Consider the following 784-nt stretch of genomic DNA (forward strand, 5'->3'; position numbering starts at 1 on the left):
GTTCACAAAGCATATTCATTTTCCACACAGCAGTTCGTACACATTTTGTTTCATGACATTGACTGCATTTCCCCACAATGTAACAGCTCTTCCCACTTCTCCCTGTAGTTACCTCTTCCCTGTGTCCTTCTTTCCTATGCACTCCTCCCCCTGAGCTCTCTCCCTGTACAAATACGGCCCTTCTATTCTCCCATGATTGATTTTGTAAGGAGTGTATCTACCTGATGTAAATGTGCACCTTATATATTTGTCTGTTCTTTGGCTGGAAGCCACAGGAGTAACTTTAATTCCAGACCTGAAGTGTAACTAGGGGCCATAATCTTGAGTATGTCACCAGGTTCTGTCAGACCAGTAAACCTGGTCTTTTCTATGAATTTGAGTTTTGTTCCACATTGTTCTCTCACTCTATCCAGGATCTCCTGCACTGATCCCTTTCCAAATGGTTGGCAGTGGTAGTTGGGCACCATCTAGTTCTTCTGGTCTCATGATCATATAGGCTGAGGTTCCCATGGTCCACTAGTCCTTTGGACTAATTGTTTGCATGTGTCTTAGGTCTTCTTCATTCTTATTTGGATGAGAAGAGACCCATTGTTGCCTCTGGATAGCCACTTGCAAGGTTTGTGTGTGTGTGTGTGTGTGTGTGTGATTTGGGTGAAAGTTCACAGAGCAAATTCACTTTCCATACAGCAGCTCTTGAATATATCCCTCCTGAATTTAGAGATCATCTAAAGAATAGATTTGATGCATTGAACACCAATGACCGAAAGCCAGATGAATTATGGGA

Source organism: Orycteropus afer, unplaced genomic scaffold (assembly GCF_000298275.1).
Source record: "Orycteropus afer afer isolate SDZICR_OR568_19922 unplaced genomic scaffold, OryAfe1.0 scaffold00008, whole genome shotgun sequence".
NCBI lineage: Eukaryota > Metazoa > Chordata > Mammalia > Tubulidentata > Orycteropodidae > Orycteropus > Orycteropus afer.